Raw genomic sequence first — 11059 nt, forward strand, 5'->3', positions numbered from 1 at the left:
CCGAAGCTGCATCACAAGCAGGTCTGAGAGGAAGCAAAGGCGCGAGGCTACGCAAACTCAGGTGAGTGTCCCTGGTGAGTGTCGTGGGGGTAGCATAAAAAAAGGCCAAGGATTCGGGGCTGGAGAGATGAATAGAGATACCCAACAGAATCACTCCTGAAATCAGGTGGTGAAATGAAGAAGTTAAGAGTTGTGTAAGAGGGGCTGGCAAGATGGCTCAGCGGGTAAGAGCACTGATTGCTCTTCTGAAGGTCCTGAGTTCAAATCCCAGCAACCACATGGTGGCTCACAACCATCTGTAATGAGATCTGACTCCCTCTTCTGGTGCTTCTGAAATCAGCTACAGTATAATTATAAGTATATTATACAGTATATATAATAATAAATAAATCTTTGGGCCGGAGCAAGTAGGGACTAAGTGAGTGGAGTTGACTGGAGCAAGTAGAGGTCCTAAAAATTCAATTGCCAACAACCACATCCATTTCAGAACCATCTGTATAGCTACAGTGTACTCACATACCTAAAATAAATAAATCTTAAAAAATATATTTTAAAAATATTTAATTTTTCTTTTAAAAAAGAGTTGCGTAAGAATATTAAAGAGCAGGCTGGAGAGATGGCTCAGCTGTTAAGAACACTGACTGTTCTACCAGAGGTCCTGAGTGCAATTCCCAGCAACCACATGGCCCCCTTTTGGTGTGTGTGTCTGAAGACAGCTACATTGTACTTATATAAATAAATTAATTAATTAAAAAAAAGAATATTAGTGAGGAGCTGGGGACGTAGCTTAGTGGAGTACTTGTCTGGTATGTACAAAGCTCTGGGTTCCACTGCTAATATCACACACACCAGGCAGGCACAGTCGTAGTCACAGCACTCGGAAGGTGTGAGCAGAAAGATCAGAAGTTTATCATTGGCTACATAGCAAGGTCAAGGCCACCTTAAGCTACATGAGATACTGTTCCAGGGGGAGATAGAGAAAACACACGAGTGCGCATACACACACACACACACAGAGAGAGTGGCTTGAACACAAATGTGAAATCAGAACACAGATTGAGAAACACATGTCAGAGTTGAGAAACTCTTCTACACAAACAAAACTGTGCAGCAAAAAGGAAAAAGGAGGAGGAGGAGGGGGAGGAGGAGGAGGAGGAGAAGGAGGGGAGGAGGAGGGGAGGAGAGGAGGAAGAGGAAGAGGCGAGGGGAGGAGAAGGAGAGGAGGAGAAGGAGGAGGGGAGGAGTTGGAGGAGGAGGAGGGGAGGAGGAGGGGGAGGAGAAGGAGGAAGGGGAGGAGGAGAGGGAGGAGGAGGAGGAGAGGAGGAGAAGGAGGAAGGGGAGGAGGAAGAAGAGGAGGAGGAGAAGGAGGAGGAGGGGAGGAGAAGGAGGAGGGGAGGAGTTGGAGGAGGAGGAGGGGAGGAGGAGGGGGAGGAGAAGGAGGAAGGGGAGGAGGAGAGGGAGGAGGAGGAGGAGAGGAGGAGAAGGAGGAAGGGGAGGAGGAAGAAGAGGAGGAGGAGAAGGAGGAGGGGAGGAGTTGGAGGACGAGGAGGGGAGGAGGAGGGAAAGAGAGAGAGAAAGAGAGAGAGAGAGACAGACAGACAGAGAGAGAGAGAGAGAGAGAGAGAGAGAGACACTATATTTCTATAGCCAAATTTGACCTTTCTGTTGGCCACATGCACAGCTATCTGTGGCCTCCCGTAGCCACAGATTTCTATTTGGACACATCCTGGGAGCACCATAAATTATCAAGTGTTAGCTGTCCTCCATGGTGCCTGTGAGGGCACTTGTGTAGGGTCTTCTGAGTGATAGCATTGTCCAGAATGCAGGCCAGGTTAGCTCATGCGTGGATGTTAAACTAGCAAGCTGCATACTTAAACAGCCGTGTACTTTATAAGTTCCTCCTCAACAAGAGCAAAGTCAAATCCTGGAGGGAACAGAGAAGGACCCAGGAGAAAGGAGCCCCGAGGTTCAGAGTGGAAAGTCCAGAGCGGGAGGTACTTGTGCAAGTGGCCCAAGCCACAGCTGTCCCCACTACACAGGAGGGCAAGGTAGGAACTCAGTTGTTCACATGGAAGACAGTGTTCTGGGGAATTTTAGAGTCACTTGCGGTATAAGAATTAGTCATGGAAAACTAAGGGTGGAAATTTTCAGCACGAAAATATCGTCACACTTTGGACCAGCACTGGAGCACTGACTCAATGACCACCCCTAAGGGCGCTCCAAGACAGGACAGGACTGAGCTCTACACACACCGTTTTCTCCTATACACGCCTGAGGTAAACATGGCCTTTTTTTTTTTTTTTAATATACATTATTTTATTACAAATTTTTTAAAAAATGCAACATCCTAAAAAAATTTTTTTACTGGTAATAAAAATTCCTATGAAGTTTTTTCTGCTACCGTAAGAAATTAAAGAAACCATTAAATATTTAGAAACATTCAACATCAAAAGCTTTAAATCTAACTGTAGTTGTAGCCCATGAAGCTACAAACTCTTTTCAAAAAAGTATTTTCTTGGGCTGGTGAGGTGGCTCAGTGGGTAAGAGCACCCGACTGTTCTTCCGAAGGTCCAGAGTTCAAATCCCAGCAACCACATGGTGGCTCACAACCATCAGTAAAGAGATCTGACTCCCTCTTCTGGAGTGTCTGAAGACAGCTACAGTGTACTTACATATAATAAATAAATAAATCTTTAAAAAAAAAAAAAAAGTATTTCCTCTACAAAGAATCTCATCAGCTACACAAAAATCTGTACAGTTTTTACACTGAAGCTCATGTTGAGCTGCACTTGAATTTCACATTCTTAGCAAAAGAATTGCCTGGGCACATATACTCCACACTTTAGGACAGCCACTTAGTCTTCATCCTCATCTTCTTCCTCTTCTTCCTCCTCCTCCTCTTCCTCCTCTTCTGGTTCATTCTTCTTCTTTGAGCCTGTTGGCCTACCAGGACCCTTCTTTCCTGCTTCACTTTTGCCCTTGGCACGGTATGCAGCAATATCCTTTTCGTACTTCTCCTTTAGCTGCTTTCTGCTCATAAGGTTGTTTATCTTTGGCAGATTGCTCAGACCACATCTCACCCAGTTTCTTTGCAGTATCTCCAATAGACAGGCCAGGGTGTTCCATTTTGATCTTTGGGCGATTTTCAGAGCAAAACAGGAAGAAGGCAGACGGTGGTCTTTTCGGAGCATTTGGGTCTTTTTTCTTTCCTTTCTTATCCCCTTTGGGAGGAACATAGTTCTTCATCTCCCTGTCATAGCGAGCTTTGTCGCTCTTGGCCAAATCTTCAAACTTGGACTTTTCCTTTGCGGACATGGTCTTCCATCTCTCGGAGCATTTCTTGGAGAACTCGGCGAAGTTGTCCGACCAGTCAGGATGCTTCTTCTTCTTGTGTTCCTCGCGGCAGGTCTGCACGAAGAAGGCGTACGAGGACATTTTGCCCCGCGGCTTGTTGGGGTCACCCTTGCCCATGACGACGGCGCGGGGGTGGTCTACCTGGCGCAAGCGCTGCTTCCCTCAGACCTGGGGGGGGGGGAGAGAGAGAGAGAGAGAGAGAGAGAGAGAGAACTTCCTTCCCCAAGCTCCGGCGAGAACTAGTTTCAAACATGGCCTTTTTTACCCAGAGGAAGAAGAATCTTACAGCTTCTCTTTGGCACATCCAATTGTCAGTCCTATGATCTGAATACATGATGTGTGTGCAGGGAAATTTGTTGCCGTTGTTGACCATGCACTCTGGAGCTTGAGACAGTTAATCTTCAGTGTCAATCATCTGCAAGTGAAAACCTTCGGCGCAGCTGTGAGGATGTTCCCAGAAAGGCTTAGTTGAGGAGGGGAGACTCACTCTGAATGTGGGTGACACTGTGCATGGTTGGGGGTCCCCAGCTGACTGAAAAGGAGAAGACCAGCAGCATGCTGACATTCATGCCTTCCAGCCTTCTGGCTGTGCACACACTATTTTCTACTTCTTCTTTTAAGATTTATTTTAGCTGGTCATGGTGGCTCACGCCTTTAATCCCAGCACTCGGGAAGCAGAGGAAGGCGAATTTCTGAGTTCGAGGCCAGTCTGGTCTACAGAGTGAGTTCCAGGACAGCCAGGGCTACACAGAGAAACCCTGTCTCGAAAAAAAAAAAAAAAAAAAGATTCATTTTATGTATATGAGTACACTGTCACAGACACACCAGAAGAGGGCATCAGATCCCATCACAGATGGTTGTGAGCCACCATGTGGTTGTTGGGAATTGAACTCAGGACCTCTGGAAGAGCAGCCAGTGCTCTTAACCGCTGAGCGGTCTCTCCAGCCCCCTGCTTCCTACTCTTGCTGTCAGGAGTTCCTCACAGAGATGGGTCACCTCAAACCGAGAGCCAAAATAAACTGTCTTTCCCCAGTCAGCTATTTAGTCCCCAAAACGAGAAAAGTAGCGGATGATGGGCCGACGGTGAGGAAGATGAAGGTTACCTGAATGTAGCACTCAGTACACAAAAGTCAGCATGCTAACAAAAATGCCCGGGTTTGGAGACTAGACGCTAGGCAAAGGGACGCTTCCGAACACCAGCTAGGACAAGGGGGGGGGGCAAGGCTTCTCAACGCTCTTAAGCACCGTGTGCCGTTAAGAGTTTGTTAGGAATTATTCACAGATGGGACTTTCCACTTACTATTCCCTGACTGTGGGTGACGATAGATATGAAACCATAGAAAGCAAAAAAGCCAAGAGGGGCAAGGTCTTCATATTCCAGAACAGCACTTGAGCCGTCTGGATGAAGACACTCTGTTATCTAGAGGATTCTCGTGATAAGACCCAAAAGGCGATTACAGGAACCACGCAGTGCCCTCTGTCCAGAACTAACGTTGTAGCCACTTCTCATGCTGACTTTATTGTGAGAGTGACCAGGGTAGGCTGCGAAGCACATCCCAGTGCAGCTAAATGCTTCCTGTTGGGCCTAACGCTAAGTCCTGGCTTGACTCTGCGCTAAGGACTCCATCTCCCTTAGAGAAGGTTCTGTCAAAGCAAAACGTCCTTGTGAGCCACCGTCCTTTTCTGCACCACAGATACCTTGATTCTGCTAATGCTTTTCAACGTGGCATTGTGGAACGCGGTGCAAAGTTAGCTTCTGGAATCTTACCGTTGCCATGGGTAACATGAATTCAAAAGAGGGATGGAACAAAACAGCCTGCCGATATCCGCCCTCAAGTGGGAAGCTAAATGAAGTGCTGCAACACCTTAGAAAACTGGAGACACCTGGCAAGGGATGGGGCGGTACAGCTCAGCATGCGGAGTCAGCCTCCATGTGCTAACAACTGCTAAAAATATTCTCCCTGTATAATGCGCGCGAGTCCTGGCAAATACCCAGAGAAAGGAAAATAGATGTTTGAAACTTTAGCCTGCACCATCCAATAATATACCAGCTATAGCCATGTGTAGCCATTTGGTAGTATTTGGTAGTAGCATGGGGTAGTATTTGAACCCGTGCAAAGTTGAAATTTAGACATGGAATTGAGGATATAGCTCAGTGTCCCTGAGTTCAATATCTGGTTCCACATATGAACAAAAATGTCATTTAAAAGCCAGATGTGGGGGCTAGAGATGGCTCAGCAGTTAAGAGTACTTGCTATTCTTGCAAAGGACTGAAGTTTGATTTCCAGTACCTACATCAGGACCTCACAACCCCCTAAGACTCTACTTAGCCCTGGCTATCCTGGAACTCGCTATGTAGACCAGGCTGGTCTTGAACTCACAGAGATGGGACTGCCTCTGCCTCCAGAGTGCTGGGATTAGAGGCATGCACCACCATTTCCCGATACCCCTGAGAACTTCTCAAGAGCCTGCTGAGGGGGGCTTTGAGCCTGGGGAGATTCAAATAAGCAGTGAAGACTTTTCAGTACAAGAAGCTACAGAGACCTCAAGTGGTGTTTCTGGGAGAGGGCACGATGCCGGTCTGAAATGAGTGAAAAGGAAGACCTTAGATCTTACGTAAGAGAGCCTCGGTTTCTAAGGAGGAGAATGTGAGCCAGGCAAACAACAGAGCTATTAACAGGATGATTTTAAGCAGGAGTGAACAGAGGAGAACTTCCCTATTGACTTAGTGGGTCTACCACACCCAAGTGTCTTAAACGGCAGACACAAACCACAGTTTGTCCACAGGGGCAGAGTTGTTGACTCATGGTGGTCAGGAAAATACACACCAGTTCTTGATCATATTCACCCTCCCTCACCCTCCCTCACACCCCAACACGCCCTCTCTAAGTTCCACATCCTCTTTTCACTTTCTTATGCATATGGTTGCTTCGCCTGCCTGCATGTCTGTGCTGCATGTATGTCTGTGTACCAAATGCATGTATGTCTGTGTACCTATGAAGATGTCAGAGCTCCCAGAACTGGAGTCACAGACAGTTATGAGCCACCATGTGGGTGCTAAAAATTGAAGCCAGGTCCTCTGGAAGAGCAGCCAGTGCTCTTAGCCCGCAAGCTCTCTGTTCAATATCCCCTTTTCCCTGAGACAGGGTCTCACTATGTAGCCCTAGCTGGCCTGGAACTTACTATATTATATCAGGCTAGTCTTAAGTCACAAAGACCCGCCTACCTCTGCCTCCTCGGTGCTGAAATTAAAAGTCTCACCACAACCAAATTTATCACCGACTCCAGCAGTGCAGCCCAAATGTACAGGAGTCCATGGGTGCAGGATTATCTGCTGTGCACAGGCAGCCTACCAGCATCCATATCTCAGGAGAAAATTAAGTCTCCATCAACTGCCAATAGCTCCTTAGTTAGAAGTGGGGCTGTGTGAGCCCGGTCCCCGTCCATGCTGGAACAGTGAATGGTTTGACCTTGTGCAGGCAAACAGAGCTGCTATAGGATCATGAGTATAATAGCCATGTCATGTCTTAAAAGACAGCATTTCACATCTCCCCATCCACACTTTCCCCCAGGCAAGGTCTCTCTGTGTAGCCCTGGCTGTCCTGAAACTCACTCTGTAGACCAGGCTGGCCCGGAACTCGGAGATCTGCCTGCCTCTGCATCCTGAGTGCTTGGGCATCTCTCAACTCTTACATTCTTTCTGACTCCTCTTCCGAATGTGTCTTAAGCCTTGAGGGAAGGGATTAACTATCCCACTTAGGACTGAGCACTCGAAGGTCACCCTCCTCCCTTACTGCCAGCCCCCACACCCTCCCTGCCATGGGACTGATGCTTTTGATATAACTATTATGAGCTGAAGTGTTATTTCAAGAATGTTTTTTTCTTTCTCCTCACTTTTGTTCTTGTGGGTTCTAGGGAGTTGGAGAGAAAAGGCTAGGGAAAAAAAAACCAAAACCCAAAAAACTAGTACCTCCATTTTACACCCCAAGTCCCCTCATTCTGCTATAGCAGTAATCTGGAAGCCTGAAGGGCACAGGGAGTGTGTTGAGTCTGTCCACTGTTTCTCAGCAGATGTACGGGATGAGAGCAAATGGCTTAGAGGGTAGAGCAAGAGTTAGAAGCATTAGAAGTGTCTACAAACGTCAGACAGCAGAGAGCAGCTCCACGGGAGAGAGAAGGGTATCAGAGGAAAGCATCAGGGGCTTAGTGACAAGAAGTAGCCCCGTGGGACAAAGGAGCTGAGTCCAGGGACTCAGGCTTGGACAGAGGAGCTTTGAGTCCAGGGACTCAGGCTCAGACAGAGGTGGCTGAGCCATGGAGTTACTGAACCTTCTCAAATCTGACAGTTGTATTTGCCTATGGAGGCAGAGGGATTTTCCAGACCTGACCTTAGCAATCTCTCCACGCCGCATATGCTTCTTAGAGTAAAACAGGAACCCTCCCATATTAGAGCCTGAGCCTGACGCTCTGTGAGGGGAAAGTCAGACGGGAAAGGGCAAACTTGGCTGCACAGGACAGGCTGTGGAGCAGAGACCTCTAGCTGAAGAAACTGGAGAACCGCCATCTACTTACAGGCTGGGGTAGAGAAAGGGCCAACAAGGGAGAGGGGGAGGGGCCTGAACATGTTCCTTCTGGGCCTGTGGTTAGCTGTCATTAGGGGCTAAGAAAACACGGCGAGTGGAGAGTTAAACATCAGTAGGTTGGTCAGCATCTCTCCAGGCCAGCCACTGTTGCAGCTGAGGAAGAATCAGGGCAGCAGCCGGCCGTGGTGGCGCACACCTTTAATCCCAAATCCCAGCACTTGGGAGGCAGAGGCAGGCAGATTTCTGAGTTCAAGGCCAGCCTGGTCTACAAAGTGAGTTCCAGGACAGCCAGGGCTATACAGAGAAACCCTGTCTCGAAAAACAAAAACAAAAACGAAAAACAAACAAAACAAAACAAAACAAATCAGGGCAGGGATCTAGAGGAACAATTGACTTTGGTCAGCTTCAGGACCTGACGTTTATTCAACCAAAACCAAGGAGCTTTAAAGTGGCACACATGTGTCTGGGTTGCATGGGAATGTCCATGACTTTCATGTCTCCAAAGGGCATGGCTCCTAGGATACTCCCCCTAGGAAGATGCCTGGCAGGAAGTTCGGACCCCAAGAAGAGCTTTCGGGTAGGTTGTGCCCTCTGGTGTCCCCAGATGAGGGTCCAGAGCCATCCAGCATTCATTCCAGGGACAGAAGGGTCTGAGCCTGCCGATGCCTAGTGTCCCTGTTCTCTGACCTGGGCCTCTGCAGCATTCTGATGCTCACTCTCCGGGAACAGCTCCAGAAAGTGTGGGGCAGAGGTCAAGCTCTTCCAAACACCAGAGACTTTGCAAACATAAGGTCACTGTGATTTTATAGCTTTTATAGTTTGAGTGATTATACACTTATAGATAAATTGGTAAATATAACGAAAAACGACTCCAAGAACTACAAGGAGCAGCCATGGAGAACCTAATGTGATACCTAAATGTGATCATCAAAATCCCAGAGGTCGTTACCGTAGCCCAGACCGGGGCTCCATGGAGCCCAACAGGGTAAAGTCTCTCTGGCCTGGGTAGAGACTTACCATTACAAGCTACCAATGCATGAGTTATCTATCCAGCTGGGCTGGCTGGTCACCTGACCTAGGCATCTCTCAAGAAGGGGGAGTTCACTTTAAGCTGTGCTGAGTGATAGGGAATAATTATCCCCTTAATGAGCCCTACTTTTCCGCCCTCGACCCTCTGTCCTCAGAGCTTTGATGAGGCTCTGTTGAGTCAGTCTGTCCACCTTTCTGAGTTCTAACTTTCCCCACTGCTTTCTTCTCCGCCGTGACGCTGATTTCCCACCACGTGGCTGACCTGCAAGGCAGCTTAACTCAGACGTCATGGCTCATTCTCTTTCTTCCCCACCTTCCCCTTCTGTACGTCTGTCGAGACGCATAGCTTGCCATCTGAAGTTTTTCTTTTAAGTTCTAACAAAACCGCCCTCAAGGTCTCTTTTGAGCCCTTAAATTCTTATTGATGAGACAGAGAATTCTAAGGGAGTCCCCTTAACATAAACGGTAATAACTACCACAATTGTCACTGAAATGGAAAGGACCATAATTGGCTAGCTTCTTGGTCTTGGTCTGACAGCCTCCACTCTTCCGTCCATCTAATCCCTCACTCTCCCAGGACATCGAAGTCATTCCGTTGTAACAAACCTCAGCTTATGCGAGCTGCACCCTCTGTCTTCTACCCAGAGGCAGGTGGAGGTTAGCACAGGATGTACACTTACGTTATACGGAGCCCTTCTGGCTCCCTGGCCAAGCCCCACCCCACTGCTTGGCATTGCGGACCATTCACGTCTTTATTTTCTTGACTTTGAAAGACCGTTCCCTTTGATCTAGAGCTGACCTTAGAATTCTTCGGCAGGCTCTCTGCCCATGGGTTGAGGCCAGGCGGAGTTGGCACACTTGGTTGGCAGTGTAAATCCCTTATCTGGGCACCTCCTTTTCTTTTGATTTTACCACGGCCAGTGGAAACCTGCCACCAACTGCCAAGCCTCGTCGTTGTTCTGACATGCTCCAGGTGCGGGGAGCAGAGGTTCTCCACCCTTTCTGCAGGTGTTAGGTACCAGTGCCTCTCCCTACCCACTCCACCGTGTCTCTGGAATGAAGTCTCCCCTGTAAAGCAGCTCTCTCCGGCAGATTTTCACCCTTTCCGCATCGAATTGCTAAACAAATCCAGTGACAGAACCAAGTCTAAGGTCAAGCAAGCCACAGCAGTGTTGTAACCATGGAAGGGAATCACTGCAGTTCAATGGCCACTGGATTCACACAAGCAGAGCCAAGAAAGCTTCCTCTGATGGTGCTAGTGACAGCTACCCCGGGAAAGTGTCAGATCTGTATCCTGACTGGGAAAGTGTGTTAACTAAATATGCCGAGGAAAACTCCAGGCTCTGCCCAGTGTTCTTCCTTGCCCATTAGAGGCTTGAAAGGAAAACAGTGTATTTCTGGAACAGGAAACCGTTTTGGTGTGAGTCAAAACACAGTCCTGACTGAACACAAGGCTTATGAAACCGTCCTGTGAGCCAGGCTCAGGAGCATCGCTGCTCTCCCAGTAACCACTGGGTAGGTAGCTCCCAGTAACCACTGGGTAGGTAGCTCCCAGTAACCACTGGGTAGGTAGATGCTTTGGTGTTTCCCACTCTGTAGACAGATCAACAGAGGCTAGCAGGGACAAAGCTGGTGCTCAATTTCATCTGCCCGATAGAGAATAAGGTGTTTTATTTTTAATTATTTATTATATATATATGAGTACACTGTTGCTATCTTCAGACACACCAGAGGAGGGCATTGGATCCCATTACAGATGGTTGTGAGCCACCATGTGGTTGCTGGGAAATGAACTCAGGACCTCTGGAAGAGTAGTCAGTGCTCTTAACCGCTGAGCCATCTCTCCAGCCCAGAATAAGACATTTTTAACCACTGGCTTCCCCTGTGGCATGTCTGTCTCCTGTGGTATGCGACGGGTACCAGACACTGTCTTGCTGCAGATGGCACACAGAAAATAAAGCCCATTATCTTACACAGATCAGTGCTGAGTTTCCACGTCATACAAGGCACCGTGTCTGCTTCTGCAGAGAATAAGAAGTGGTGGAGACACACAATTGTTCTTACTGGGAGGTAAAGAAGGCTATCAGTGGCTG

At 48.1% G+C, this 11059-nt stretch overlaps 1 pseudogene; it reads right to left on the minus strand.

Annotated features, from left to right (window-relative positions):
* Positions 1–2855: 2855 nt before the first annotated feature.
* Positions 2856–3478, minus strand: LOC110329880 (annotated as a pseudogene).
* Positions 3479–11059: the final 7581 nt, after the last annotated feature.

This window comes from Mus pahari, chromosome 12 (assembly GCF_900095145.1).
Source record: "Mus pahari chromosome 12, PAHARI_EIJ_v1.1, whole genome shotgun sequence".
Taxonomy (NCBI): Eukaryota; Metazoa; Chordata; class Mammalia; order Rodentia; family Muridae; genus Mus; species Mus pahari.